Genomic DNA, 15374 nt, shown 5'->3' on the forward strand with positions numbered 1-15374 from the left:
CCATTTCCTGTTTCATCTCCTACAAGAAAACTCAGACGTCCCTCAGACGTCTCTCTCCTAACCCGGGCTTATTCTCCGACAGTGAGGCCCAGTGTAGAGCAAAGGAATAGAGCGCTATCCATGTGATTTTTTTTTTCAATTTTTTTTTAATGTTTCTCATCTTTGAGAGACAGAGACAGAGACAGAGACCAAGCAGGGAAGGGGAAGAGAGAGAGGGCGGCACAGAATCTGAAACAGGCCCCAGGCTCTGAGCGGTCAGCACAGAGCCCGACGCGGGGCTCGAACTGACGGACCTCGAGATCATGACCTGAGCCACAGTGGGCCGCCCAACCGACTGAGCCACCCAGGCGCCCCAAATAGCCATGTGATTTTGGATCAAGTACCCCACGTGACTAATTCAGGGCCTTTCAAAACAGGCCCAGGGAGCCAAAATGAGGTAATATGACGTGTTACAGACTTCGAGGGTGGTTAAGGACACACACAGCAGCTGCTGCAGCTGCCTTCATGAGCCAGAAAATTCAGGAGTTCAGCAGGAAGGGAAGTGTGAATCCAAAATGGATGCAGTGTCTCACTTTCAGACACTTCTTTGACTCTGGGAAACCTGGTCTTCTCAGGTCAGTTCTGGATTCCTGCCTGGTGAATTCATGAAAAAATCAGGCCAAAAACATACACAGGCGACACGGAAAAGAATAAAATATTACAAAGCAACAACTTACACTTTGGGGTTAATTTAAAATCCCAGATGCGGGGCGCCTGGGTGGCGCAGTCGGTTAAGCATCCGACTTCAGCCAGGTCACGATCTCGCGGTCCGTGAGTTCGAGCCCCGTGTCGGGCTCTGGGCTGATGGCTCAGAGCCCGGAGCCTGTTTCAGATTCTGTGTCTCCCTCTCTCTCTGCCCCTCCCCCGTTCATGCTCTGTCTCTCTCTGTCCCAAAAATAAACAAACGTTGAAAAAAAAAATTAAATTAAAAAAATAAATAAATAAAATAAAATAAAATCCCAGATGCAGGGATGCCTGGGTGGCCCAGTCGGTTAAGCATCCAACTTCGGCTCACAGTTCATGAGTTCGAGCCCCATGTCGGGCTCTCTGCTGTCAGCTCAGAGCCTGCTTTGGATACTCTGTCCCCCTCCCTTTGTCTCTGTCTTTGCCTCTCCCCCCAATCACGCTTGTGCCCACACTTTCTCTCTCTCTCTCTCTCTCTCTCTCAGATTAAAAAAAAAAAAAAAAAGTAGCATTATCTCCTTTGATCCCAGAGCAGCCCTGTGAGGGAGGTCCAAGTATGATCCCATTTTATAGATGAGGAAACTGAGAGGTTAAGTGACTGTCTCTGGGTCACACAGTGAGTAAGTAACTAGAATTGTATGGAATTCTAATTCATAATACTATTGATCTGTTACAAGGGAACCGCAATCAGAAGGCTGGATTCTAACCCCAGCACTGCCAGCCGCTTAGCTGTGTCATCTTGGAATGTCATTCGGCCTTTCTGAGCCACATTTCCTCATCTACAAAAAATGCACATAGTAACACCTTCCCTATCTGCCTGGGGCGGCGGGGGCGGGGGATGCTTATGGGGACAGAACCCGGGGTACGTGTGAAAGTGCTTTATAACTGGTTTGGTAATTTCAGCAAAATAATGAGAATGCTTGTTACAGTGCCTTTTACTGCAGTCATTCAATAATTTTGCAGCATATATTGCCTTTGTGACACCCCGGCGGCCCCCACCCGCACAGGTGCACCTGCAGCAGGCCGGTGGGGGAGGAGAAGCTTTCTTCTCCGAGGGACTTTAGGGCAGCAAATTCTCAACGTTGTAGCACGTTAGCGTCACCCGGAGCACGTTAAATACGCGCCTGCCTCGACCCCACTGTGACCGATGAAAATTTTAATGGGGGTGGGTGGTAGTGGAGATGGGACTGGGCACCGGGATTTTTTTGACGGTGCCCCAGTGGGAAGCACTGCTGTAGAGACCACGGATGTGCTCCAGAGATGGCGGTACCTAAGCAGAGTGGGTCCGAGGGTCGCTTGGGAAAGAGGTCCAGGCGTTGGACCTTGAAGCACAAAGATCCCAGGGCCCTTCCATCACCTATGCAACTGACCTCCTTTCTGCAGCCACTGTCAGGAGAAAGGAGCCCAAGCAGTACAAGAGCCCCCGTCCTCGTCACTGTTTCTCTACTAAAATCTGCCTCCCCAAAACATTCCACAGTATGTTCCCATGTCAAGGACTACTCACCTATGAACTCCCTCCTCGTACCAGAAATGAGGAAACAAAATCAAGAAAAGGATTCGATTTGGGGGAGAATCCCTCTTTAGATCTGGGCACCACAAGCAAGGGACATTTCTCTTAAGCTGATCCCACTGGAAATTACTTCGAGATGAATGCCATGGTCTCATTTGATCGATTCTCTCCCAAGACTGGAAACGATTTGGTAGGAGGAAACTCCTGCTACAAGACCTGGAGATTTCAATAATGAAGCGGTTTATCTCTCATCCGAGAAGAGTTTATAGTCCACAGCATAGCCTGGAGACAAATACCCAGCCTCTGGGACCCCACAAAGGCAGTAATTAGGCGGCATTTTATTGTGATGCAATGGGTGTGTGCGAAAGAAGGAGCCAGGCTACTCTCAGGGGCTTTGGAACCAAATTGGCTTCCCGGAGAGCCAACAGAAGAAAACTGGCAACCTAAAAATATTTAAAGAGCGTAGGACCCCCAAGGGAAAATTGCCAACTATTGAAGTGAAAAAGACTGAGCATTTGCTAAGTCCAAAAAGGAACTTTTTAATGAAAAACTCAGCAAAGTGCACAGACTTTGGGCAAGGATCTTAAAAACATAATAATTAAGGTCATACCAACATAGACAGAGTAATCAAACCGGGGACTTTGTATTTTCTTTATAAGGACATAAGAGAAAGCACCTAAAAATAGGCTCCACAGATAATGATCCCTTCTTTCTCCCAAGTTCGTGAGGTTACAACACCTTCACTGTACAGAAGATAGGCTCCATCTCACCATCTGTCAGGCGTAAACCTGAACATGATCTCAAGATCTTTTTCTCTGGGCTGTAATTACAATTCTGTTACTTATTCCTCAACACAGCCTACATCTCACATGCTCCTTATAGGAATGATATGCAGTGGGTGCTATGGTTAAGGAAGCTCTCAGGCACCAGGCTCAGCTGCCTGGCCCAAGCTGTCTGACCTTGGCAATGACTTCACCTCTTTGCGCCTTGGTTTCCTTGGCTGTATAATGGGCATGACGATAGTACCAGCCAGACTCACGGTGCCTGACACACGGTAAGAACTCAAAAAACATTCGCTGTTATTATCACTGTACTTTCCTTTTCCCTTAGTGCCTGTAAAAATATTTAACCTATTTTAAAAACAAAAAGCAAGACACACGGGCTAACAAAGGATTGTTTTCAGATTCGTGGGTTTATATTTATGTGGAACGTCTCAACAAGCCATCGAGTTACACATTCAGGGTATTGTTTTTTTATTACAAGCAATTCTACATCCAGAAAGTATTCTACAATGTGGTCCCTGATCTCAACTAGTTTATGCTGCGTTTGAGAGACAGAATATACGCTCATGAATCAGTAATTACAAATCCAAAACTTCACGATTGTGTATAAAGTAAGCAGGTCAGGGCAGCTGGGCGGCTCGGTCCGTTAAGCATCTGACTTCAACTCAGGTCATGATCTCACGGTTCATGAGTTCAAGCCCCACATCGGCTCTCTGCTGTCAGCACAGAGCCCACTTTGTATTCCTCTGCACCCCCCCCCCCGCCCCCACCCCTCCTCGGCTCACTCTCTCTCTCAAAAATAAATTAAAACAAAAAAGTAAGTAGTTGGGACCATAAGAGCTAAAAAACCTGAGGAAACCAGGTCTTCATTGTGTACCTAAAGTTGACAGAGAACGGAGACCGTGAAATACAGGTGAGAAAATGAAGGAATGTTCTAGCAGGAAGGGGAGACGGGAAAGGACGGGCAAGTAAACGGAACCATTCGTCTGGAACAGGCCATTTGTGTCCGACATCAGATGAGACAAATTGACACATCTACTCCAGCAGGCGCAGGCTACATGGTTGAGGGCTCCGAATGCCCTCACCCTGAGAGCCCCTGAGAGTATTCTACAATGCGGTCCCTGATCTCGAGGTTTTGTTAGTTGGGAAGAGGCACAGTCGCAGATATAGGGTTCACGTGGGGAGAGACCAGAAGCAGGGAGAAAAGTCGGACGACTTTTAGTAATAACCTAGGTATGAGGTGACGAGGTCCTGGACCAAGGTGGGGGCATTGAGAACACAAAGTGACAGGCATGAGAGATACGACACAGATTTGTCCCCTTCACCCCATTCTCATAGCCTAAATGCTCCCTGGACTCAGCCTTTGTTATCCGAGCACAGGAGGCCAAATTCAGGAGCACCAGATGCATTCCCGAGGTTTCCAAGCATGTCTGGGCTCTGGGGCTCCTCTAGCTCCCTTTCTTGGGTGCTAGAGCGTGAAGGCTCTGTGGGCTCAGGAAGCTATTCTTGTGTCCTAGTGGACTGTCTCATCCTAATTCCCACTTGCTGCCTCTTGCCCTTCTATCTAGACAGTAAGACAAAATCGTATTCATTTCTTGCTCCTTCTGAAGGTTATACGGTATTCCCAATTGTGCGGGGCTTTTTAAATTATTTGAAATTATCTTTGAACTTTTTAACGTTTACTTCTTTTTGAGAGACCAAGAGACGGCATGAGTCTGGGGAGAGGTAGAGAGAGAGGGAGACACAGAATCCGAAGCAGGCTCCAGGCTCTGAGCTGTCAGCACAGAGCCCAACGTGGGTTTTGAGCTCACGAACCGTGAGATCGTGACCTGAGCCGAAGTCAGACGCTCAACCAACTGAGCCACCCAGGCGCCCCTGTGTTAGTGAATACTTTTAAATTAATACGTCATGAGTAAATTAGAACGTAGGTTAAAAAGGTCACAAAAGTATACTTTTTAAATGAACGCAGTTTACCGTACCTAAATTATTCCTTGGTAAGTTGAAAAGAAAAACAAGCAGGTTTACTGAACATACGAAACAGTGACAATCACAGATAGAAAGCCAAGTAAAAAAAAACTCAACTGACTAGTTACTTTACTCCCAAGGTCTTTTTTTTTTTTTTTTTTTTTTTTAGAGAGAGAGAGAGAGAAAGAGAGAGGGAGACAGGCAGAGAGAGAATCTCAAGCCGGCTCCGTGTTATCAGGGCAGAGCCCAACTCAGGACTCCAACTCACAAACCATGAGATCATGACCTGAGCCGAAATCAAGAGTCGGTCGCTCAACCAACTGAGCCACCGGGGCGCCCCCAGTCCCGAGGCATTTGCTATTGGTCCAGAAGGCTAGACGTTTGTTATGTGTAGGATAATATACCTCACATTGTATCGTGGGATCATCCCTTATGCAAGATTAACAAAATGAAAAAACAGAACATCCACCTTCGGTTGTGCCCTGGATAGTAGTTTAAAGAGATGATTAGTCTCGGTAACCTCTTAAAATGCCTTTGAACTCGGCAAGTCACATGCAGCTTGGTGCTTTCTGTGTCGAATTTAATGATGGAGACAGTGACACGTAGAGCCCCCCCCCCCTTGGAGTGGTCTCCTGGTGGGCAGCACGAGTGTCACCTGGGGGTGTGCTGCTCGAACCCCACCCAACACCTTCTGAACCAGAGTGGGAGGGGCCCAGGTCCCTGTGTGCCGCGGTCCACACAGCAGGTGGGAGCAGAAACCTAATGAAAAGCCACGTGGCTGAAAATAAAATAAATGTAGTCGCTTCATCAGCATAGTTTTATAGTTACACACCTCTTCGGGCAGAATAGTCTCCTAACTATTTTTGAGCTTTAGAACTTAACGATTTTCCAGTCAACGTTCCACAACACTGGCGTACCTTTAGGACTATCTTACGGCAATCTCCAGGAAGAGAAGGAAGAAGAGGGTGTGAGTGGGAAGGACCTGATTTATATTCGGGTCCAAGCACTGAGAAACACGCACCTCGCTCCTTTCCTCACGCCGCCATCACTTGGGGGAGTGAGAGCACGCTTTAGATTAAAAATGGTTCAAACCGACTTGGCCATAAATTGGCATTCTCATGCATCTTAAAAAGCACGCGCCTTCCGAGACACTCGGCTCCTAGAATCTAATCACGGCAGACACTCCCCTCATCCCCCCACCCCCAGCCCCGTGCTGGAGTCGCTCGGCCTCTGCTTTGCTATCTGTGGTTGTCAGGTGCACTACCTCCCGTGCAGGCCATGTTCAACCACACCTACAGCCGCCTCTCACAGTGTGCGTGCCGTGCTGTGAGCGTGGGCTCTCCTGCCCCACAGCCGCCCTCTCTATCCATGAGTCTCAGCTCAAATGCTTGGTCCTCCGGAAGCTCTTCCGGAATCACCCAGGCAGATTCACTCCCTTTGTACACAAATCCATTATAGCCATTATATTTTCTGTATTTTTAAAATATTTATTCATTTTTTTAACTTTCTATTTATTTTTTGAGAGACAGACCGTGAACAGAGAAAGGGCAGAGAGAGAAGGAGACACAGAATCCGAAGCAGGCTCCAGGCTCTGAGCTGTCGGCACAGAGCCCGACGCGGGGCTCGAACTCACAAACCGTGAGATCATGACCTGAGCTGGAGTCGGACGCTTAACCGACTGAGCCATCCAGGCGCCCCTATTTATTTATTTTGCGAGAGAGACAGTGCAAGCAGGGGCAGAGAGAGAGAGGGAGAGAGGGAGAATCCCAAGCAAGCTTCAAGCGGTCAGCACAGAGCCCAAGACAGAGCTCAATCCCACGAACCGTGAGGTCATGACCTGGGCCAAAATTATGAGTTGGATGCTTCACTGAATGAGCCACCCAGGCACCACTCTCATAGCATATGTTTATACTCCAATTTCTCTCTCCATTGGACTACATCCCTTAAGGACAGGAATGATGTCTTACCTTTTGCGGGCTCAGCAGCTGGTTTATTGCCCCATAACAAAGTAGTGTTTAATGAATACATCGTACGAATAATTGAACGAATGAACGAGTGAATGAATTATACCTAAATGAAGTTCTACAGAAGCATAGAGGCGGCAGCTATAACCACTGACCAGCCACACCAAGGAGACGGCATCCGAGCTCGGTATTAAAGGACAAATCTGATTTTTAGGAAGGGAAAGGGAAGTAAGAATCACAAACAGAAGAGGGGCATGCACAAAGTCATGGGGGTGGGAAATATGGCAGCCTTCCCAGAAAGCGACGAATACTCTACGTCCAGTAGCAGACAGACATTAAAAAGGAAGAAGCCGGGGCTGACACTTAGACCAGGATAATGTGTGAAGAGCTTAGGCTTTATTCTGGACGTGGTGACAAACCATGAGGGGCGCCTGGGTGGCTCGGTAGGTTGAGCGTCTGACCTCAGCTCAGGTCACGATCTCGATCTCGTGGTTTGTGAGCTCAAGCCCCAGAGGGAGCTCGCTGCTGTGAGCACAGAGCCCGCTTCGGATCCTCTGTCTTCCTCTCTCGCTGCCCCTCCCCAGCTCACACTCTCCCTTTCTCTCTCAAAAGTAAATAAACATTAAAAAAAAAAAAAAAAAACGAATCATGAAGGAACTTTGATACGTGATCGGATGGGTGACTTCCCTGGAGATCGGTTAGGAGGAAATTGCTGCTGTCCAGGGATTTATAGTTATAGCTGATAAAGCACAGCAACAGTGGAACAAAGCAAACAAGGGAAACCTGAGGGACCTTTTGGAAATAGGAGCGACCCGCTGAATGTGGGAAGCGAGGGACCCGTGCGGCTGAAGACTGACCTGAGCCCTCTGACCTGGTGACTTGAGTGCAGGCTCGGACAGCACCGCAGGGTTTTGGTGGACTCCTGGCACTCACTTAGCGTGCAGCCGGGGGCACTGAGCAAACGTGCCTCGCCAGAATTCATGTTCCTTATGCGCGCCAAATACTTTAAAAAAGGGAAATATTGCAATCCTTATGATGAAATGTCTTTTTCAGAGACTCTCTGAGCGTTTCTTAGACTCTCAGCATGTTTTTCAACCACAGATGGATTCACAACCCCTTCAACGGTCTCGTTCAACCTGTCCACCCACCAAACTGCCCCCTGCCCCCTCCAGAAACGGAAATCACCTTGAGGATCGTGTGTGTTGGGGGTTGGGGGGGGGTGAGACAGGCAAGTGCTTGGTATTTTTACTTTTTTGGAAGGGAGTGCTAGGACAGTTTCAGCCCACCGAAAAGAAATCCAAAACAGTAAAACGGGCTGAATGTGTTTCTCCGGTAGAAGAAAAGAAAGCAAACCTACTACAGGTAAATTGAAATCCGCAAATAGACCCGCCACGCATCGCTGAGACATTCTTGGGATAATGGCTTAGTTAGACTGGGGCCACAAATCTTTACATTTCTTCACTCGCCTGGCAGGACTAATGAGATTTTATGGCGGGCAGGCTGTTTATCCCTTGGGTGACATTGGCAAGAACAACTACATCTTTATGAGTTAAGACTTTTCTGCACTGCAGCTTTTTTCCCCACCAAAGACTGCCCCAGCCTGGATCACAACACACACAACACGTAAGAACCTCATTTCTTCGCGTAAACACTCCACCGCCCCCTTCTGTTGTTTGGCTCCGAACCTTCTTTCCTAACGTCGCGTCACTCCGTCAAAGGGGCTGGCAGAAAAAAATGGACCAATGGAAAAGGGAAGAAAAGGTCTCAAGGGGACCTGCAAAGAGAGATAGGGCTGACAGCTCCACTTCTAGAACATTCGGTGTGCCCCAAAGCCATTAGGAATAGAGCTGCAGACCCTCTGTTACAGGCAGTACAGGCGGGGCTCTGCTCCCATCAGCAGTGGTAAGAGATAAGAGCACAGTGACCTCCCACTTCCGTCTGGGAAAAGGATTCGACCCCTTTTGTGGTTTTCTTCAGCACTTAATTAGCATCCATATACACACAAACAGACAAACTCACATATTTGACAATTGCCATCACAAATGCCTACAATGACGTATCCATCCTACCTTTGTAACTAGGAAAGTGGCCCCAGGCCTCAGACCAAAGGATAGGGGAGAAATTGCCCAGCCAGAGTCAACGCACAGGTTCTATTTTGGGATAAGGCGGAATAAACACACTCCACCCTGCTTCTCCCATTGAACGCCGCTAGAACATATGGACACAATGCTCGGAGCAGCTCTAGGAGGTCTTTCTAAAAAGGAAAGAGTAGCCGGTCATTTGGGGAAGAAAACAAGAATTCAAAGAACCTTTAAACTGGCTGTGGACTTAATGTTTTTTTTTTTCCCTTTGGTGTCCCCTAGACAGGACTCAAGGCAGACCGAACCCCAAAAGGAGACACCCGTGTGGACAGAGAGAACTCGAGCAGAAGCCTACTAGCTCCGGTTCAAGATGTAAGAAAGAAGTCTTCCGGCAGTGACAGCGGCAGCACGGAAGGTCCACGGCATAGAAAATGCCAACGAAGGGGAAGCTTCCTCTCCAGTTAAAGGAGGGGTGGTCCAAGGACCATGCTCTTTTCCTCTCCGTGTGTACCCACCACTTGGCCCAGGACATGGGAGAGTCACAGGAATGGCACAGAGTAGACTAAATAAAACAGCAGCTTTCTAGATGGATGAACCCAAAGGAGAACCTGTAGGAAACTGGAAAATACAGGGAGATCAGGGAGAGAAAGGAGTTTGGAAAAAACAACCCCATAAAGTTCTTTGCTAATTCGGGGGGGGGTCTCACCCCAAGCTACGCACGCTTAGATTTGATCACATACAGCATACAAAGAGTCTGAGAACTGAACTAACAGATACACCACCATCGGATCCCAGACTGACCGTGAGATGGTGGGCTCTCAGGAGAAATCTAAATAGTACCGCAGAGTTTGCAAATGGAACTGATAGTGGAACTACAACCCACAGAAATCTGGTCAGAACTTGCAGCCTAAGCCCGACTGTGTCAATTGTCTGCTTAAAAAAAAAAAAAAAAAAAAAAAATCAACATTCTCTGCAGGATTCAAGTAAGATCCAGTATTGGGGCACCTGGGTAGCTCAGTTGGCTGAGCGTCCGACTTCGGCTCAGGTCATGATCTCACGGTTTGTGAGTTTGAGCCCCGCATCGGGCTCTGTGCTGACAGCTCAGAGCCTGGAGCCTGCTTTGGATTCTATATCTCCCTCTCGCTCTGCCCCACTCCCACTTGGGCTCTGTCTCCCTCTATCTCTCTCTCCCTCAGAAATTAAATAAATAAATAAATAATCAATTAATTAAATAAGATCCAGTATCTCATAACATAAAACTCAAACTGTCCATGATATGTAATGTTAAATTTATTTACTTTAAGTTTCTATTTTTAAATGTATATTACCATTTATAGATTCAGTTTGGAAGCATTTTGAATGCAGTAATACTTATTTTTAAGCTACTGTTGAATAGAGGTGCCTGGATGGCTCAGTTGGTAGAGTGTGCAACTCTTGTTCTCAGAGTTGTAAGTTCGAACCCCATGTTGGGTGTAGAGATTACTTAAAATAAAATCTTTAAGAAGAAAAAAGCTGCTATTGAATATGTGAACATTAATACTAAAAAAAAAAAAGTCCATGAAATGATCCAAAAATACTTGGCATATAAACCAGGAAAATCTCAACTCACATGGGAAAATACAATTGATGGATGTCAATGCCAAGATGATACATATGTGAAAGTTATCTGATAAAGATTTTAAAGCAACTATTATAAAGAATGGTCCAAGGAAAAATAAACATTCTAGAAAGGATCTGCAAAAAATAACAAGACAAAACAAAACAAACACCTCAAACAGATATTATAGAACTGAAAATACAATAATAAAAATTTAAAACTCACTGATTGGGCTCAAAAGCAGAATGGACATAACAGAGGGAGAGTCAGTCAACTTGAAGACAGAGCAATAGAAATGCTCCCATCTTAACAAGAAAGAATAGAGATTGAAAAAGAAAGAATACAACTTCAGGGTCCTGTGGAACAATTATACAAAGTCTCATACTTGTGTCATCAGAGTCCCAGAAGGACAGAAGAAAGAGTCTGATGTAGAAAAATACTTGAGAAATGTCTTTCTTTAAAACTTCCCAAATTTTCATGAAAAGATGCTCAACGTCACTCCTCATCAGGGAAATACAAATCAAAACCACACTCAGATATCACCTCACGCCAGTCAGAGTGGCCAAAATGAACAAATCAGGAGACTACAGATGCTGGAGAGGGTGTGGAGAAACGGGAACCCTCTTGCACTGTTGGTGGGAATGCAAACTGGTGCAGACACTCTGGAAAACAGTGTGGAGGTTCCTCAAAAAATTAAAAATAGACCTACCCTATGACCCAGCAATAGCACTGCTAGGAATTCACCCAAGGGATACAGGAGTGCTGATGCATAGGGGCACGTGTACCCCATTGTTTATAGCAGCACTCTCAAGAATAGCCAAATTGTGGAAAGAGCCTAAATGTCCATCAACTGATGAATGGATAAAGAAATTGTGGTTTATATACACAATGGAATACTACGTGGCAATGAGAAAAAATGAAATATGGCCTTTTGTAGCAACGTGGATGGAACTGGAGAGTGTGATGCTAAGTGAAATAAGCCATACAGAGAAAGACAGATACCGTATGGTTTCACTCTTATGTGGATCCGGAGAAACTTAACAGAAACCCATGGGGGAGGGGAAGGAAAAAAAAAAAAGAGGTTAGAGAGGGAGAGAGCCAAAGCATAAGAGACTCTTAAAAACTGAGAACAAACTGAGCGTTGATGGGGGGTGGGAGGGAGGAGAGGGTAGGTGATGGGCATTGAAGAGGGCATCTTTTGGGATGAGCACTGGGTGTTGTATGGAAACCAATTTGACAATAAACTTCACATATTGAAAAAAAATAAAATAAATAAAATAAAACTTCCCAAATTTAGCAAAAGGCATAAACCTGTAAATTCAAGAAGTTCAGCAAACCTCGAATAGGATACACCCGAGAAATACATGCCCAGACACATCATAATCAAACTGCTAAAAACTAAAAACAAACAAAAATCATGAAAACAATCTGAGAAAAAGCAACGTATTATTTATGGGGGAGCAACAATCAAATAAACGGCTGTGGAATTCTCATCTGGAACCGGAAGCCGGAAACCGTCGGGGGTGAGAAGGCAGCTGAAGAGCAGTGTGAATGTGCTGGAAGAAAAGCAATTGGCATCCACCAGCATTCTATATCCCAAGACAATAGCTTTCAGGAACAAAGGTAAAAAAACAACAACAACAACAACAAAAGCATTCTCAGGGCGCCTGGGTGGCTCAGGAGTTTAAGTGTCTGACTTCGCCTCAGGTCATGATCTCACAGTTCATGGGTTCGAGCCCCACTTCAGGCTCTGTGCTGACAGCTCGGAGCCTGGCCTGGAGCCTGCTTCGGATGCTGCATCTCCCTCTCTGTCTGCCCCTGCCCTGCTCATGCTCTGTCTTTCTCTCTCAAAAAATAAACATTAAAAAATTAATTAATTAATTAACGCATCCTCAGATGAATGAAAAATTAAGAGGGTTTTTTGACAGCAGACATGCTCTAGGAGAACTGATGAAGAAAGATCTTCAGACAGTGGCATCTGGCTGGCTCAGTTAGTAGAGGGTGCGACTCTTGATTTTGGGGTTGTGAGTTTGAGCCCCATGTTGGGTGTAGAGAGGAAAGAAAGAAAGAAAGAAAGAAAGAAAGGGAGGGAGGGAGGAAGGAAGGACCGAAGGAAGGAAAGAAGGAAGGGAGGGAGGGAGGAAGGAAGGAAGGAAGGAAGGACCGAAGGAAGGAAAGAAGGAAGGGAGGGAGGGAGGAAGGAAGGAAGGAAGGAAGGAAGGAAGGAAGGAAGGAGAGAGAAGAAGGAGAAGGAGGAAGGAAGGAAGGAAAGAAGGAAAGAAGGAAGGAAGGAAGGAAGGGAGGAAGGAAGGAAGATCTTCACACAAAATTACCCTGCATGCAGGAAGCTGGACTCAAAGGTTATGTACTATACCAGTTTCATTTATATGATACTTCCAGAAAGCTAGAACTATGGTTCTGGAGAATGGATCAGTAGTTTCTAGGAGCCGGGGGTGGGATGAGGGTGTGAATAAGGTGGGATAGCACGAGGGAATTCTGGGCTGATAAAGATGTGTGTATGCTGATTGTGATGGTGCTTACACAAATCTCTGCATATAGTAAAATGCACAGACCACTACAGCCACATACACGGAGTCAGTGTTGCTACCTACTAAATTTTCTTAAGTGGACAAAAATCGAGACGTTGGCGCCTACGAAATTTCGAGTCTTTGAGTGACACTCTAAGCTTCACCATCTCCCTTGGATGCGTGCTTGTGAGGGTCATCTCTGCGTCATGGCCACGGTCAATATCAGGCTGTTTCTGCCGCCCTTGCGTGCAACTAATACCTGAATTGACCTCTGCACCGGCCCCACTACCAGCTCAAGCACAGAGAATGTTACGTGCTTGAGCTGAACAATGAGTAAAAAGTGAGGAGTCATTCTGTGGTACAGCCCTCTTGTTCTCCAAACACTGTAAAGCTGACCTCTCTTCAAACCTCCTCACAAACAAGAGAAAAACCCACTGGACTCCTCATGGGAGCACCAGCTTCTGAGTTTCCTTCCTAGCTGCCGCACCCACAAAAGTGCAGCAAATCCCCAGCAGGTCCGGGAGCCTCTGTACCATTCTACCACTTTGCGGACGCGTGGACTATTTCTTTTATAACAGATAACCTTTCGGTCGAAGCAATAATTCTCCCTTGGCATCAGGTGGTTGGTATTGTTATTTTTACCTTTGGCAGACCCATAGAAGGGAAAGGGAATCCGCATGTCTGCAGGGGAAGGAACAAGATAAAAACGAGACCTTTAGCACCAACACTGAAGTTTTGCATCATTTAAAAGTTGTGTGCGTGTGGCTCTCTCCTCCGCCCTTCCCCCCCCCACGTAAGACACGAAGTGTGCTTTACTAAATTTTATGTCTCCAGAGACCTGCACAATGACAGACACATAGAGGCGCTCCTCTAACTAGGTTGCCAACTAGTGAATGGATGCCTCCGTGACCGAATAAATGAACTCTGTGACTGATATGGGCAACGTCCTGCAAACCCATCAGATGGCCATGCTCCGCCCCGTTCAACTGTGTCTCTTGCCGTTGAAGGCAATGGGCTGTGGTGATCCAATGGCCTGGGACAGACAAGGGTGCCAACTGAAGGACCCGAGCTGGCAACAGGAAGACAGGAAAGCTGGGTCACCGCAGGTGGCTCACCATCCTGCCCCGACAGATTGGCATGAGAGGTCCATCTCTATGTCGAGCAGAAGGAAGGAAATAAGGAACAGAAAACCGCACGGTGAAATACTCTACGTTCAACGTGCAACCCAAAACATCCTCTAAGGCATTTTCTGTTCCCTGTTGTTCCTTCCAAAAGCAACTGGTCTTCAGGGGCACCTGGGTGGCTCAGTCAGTGACGTTGTCCAACTCTTGATTTCGGCTCAGGTCATGATCTCACGGTGTCACATGTTCGAGCCCCATATTGGGCTCCGTGCTGACAGTGCAGGGCCTGCTTGGGATTCTCTCTCTCTCTCTCTCTCTCTCTCTCTCTCTGCCCCTCCCCCGCTCATGCTGTCTCTGCCTCCCTCAAAATAAATAAACTTAAAAAAAATTGGGGAAATAAACGCACATATGTGTCGAAGATTTTTATTAAAAAAAAGTGATTGGTGTTCAAATGTGTTTAAGAAACACTCTGTATACTGTATCTCCTTCTTAAAGATGTACAGTGTATATTTGCTTGATTAACAAGCCCTTAGTAAAGAAATACGTTTTACTTCAAAGTCCCTTAGTAAAGAAATATGTTTCACTTTGTAAAAGATTTAATTGAGGTATAATTAACATACGCACAGACCGTTAAGAGTTCAGTTCAATGAGTTTTGAGAATTGAATATTTAAATCTCCCACCAGCCAAAGCGCGACATAAAACATTTCCATCACCCCAGAAAATGTCCCCATTTCTGTAAATCCCCTGTCCCTGTTCAGCAACAGCCAGTATCTGACTTCTTTCTCATCACTAAAGTCCGTATACTTCTTAGACATCAAAAAAAAAAAAAAAAAAACCCAAATCATGTTGCATAGATTTTGGGGGGTAGGATCTGACTTCTTTTGTTCAGTATGAGATGTTTGAGTTTCATCAATGCTGTTGTGGGTATCAGTAGTTCATTCATTCATGATTTGTTTGTCCGTTCTCCTTTCAATGGACATTTGGGTTGTCTCCAAGTTTTGACCGTCATGAATAGGGCAGGTATGAACATTCTTGTGCAAGAATGTTTGGGGCCATGTGTTTTCATTTTTCTTGGGTAAATCCTTAAGAGAAGAATTGTTAG

Source organism: Felis catus, chromosome A1 (assembly GCF_018350175.1).
Source record: "Felis catus isolate Fca126 chromosome A1, F.catus_Fca126_mat1.0, whole genome shotgun sequence".
In the NCBI taxonomy this organism is placed as follows: domain Eukaryota; kingdom Metazoa; phylum Chordata; class Mammalia; order Carnivora; family Felidae; genus Felis; species Felis catus.